Below are 314 nucleotides of genomic sequence, written 5' to 3'. Positions count from 1 at the left end.
TGAACTTACATTTGAATGGTTATTAGATGAAAAACAGAAATCCACTTCATTCCACTTCAGTTTGATAAAATATAAATTAAACATCTGAGTAAATGTGTATTAAAACTATAGAACTTTCACTCAAAAAAAGACAGTTTTAAAATAATTACTAAAATACCTCCTGTCCTGTCACACAGTGGTAAAAAGACAAAATGTTCAAAATGAATTCTTTGGAAAGGAATATTCTCCTTTAATTTCACTTACTCGTATGTTTTCCATAATGAGAGCATTACACTGTATTTCATGTTTTTCCTATTATTTGAATTTCACAATGA

The 314-nt window shown here is 27.4% G+C and overlaps 1 protein-coding gene across 1 annotated transcript in view; it reads right to left on the bottom strand.

Annotated features, from left to right (window-relative positions):
• LOC119586391 (exonuclease 3'-5' domain-containing protein 2-like) overlaps positions 1-314 on the bottom strand; it is a gene marked incomplete in the record, with an annotated part of 10,675 nt that overhangs the window by 4,446 nt on the left and 5,915 nt on the right.

Source organism: Penaeus monodon, chromosome 21, assembly GCF_015228065.2.
Source record: "Penaeus monodon isolate SGIC_2016 chromosome 21, NSTDA_Pmon_1, whole genome shotgun sequence".
NCBI lineage: Eukaryota > Metazoa > Arthropoda > Malacostraca > Decapoda > Penaeidae > Penaeus > Penaeus monodon.
Note: the sequence above shows the minus strand (reverse complement) of the source record. Positions and strands in the feature narration are given on the sequence as shown.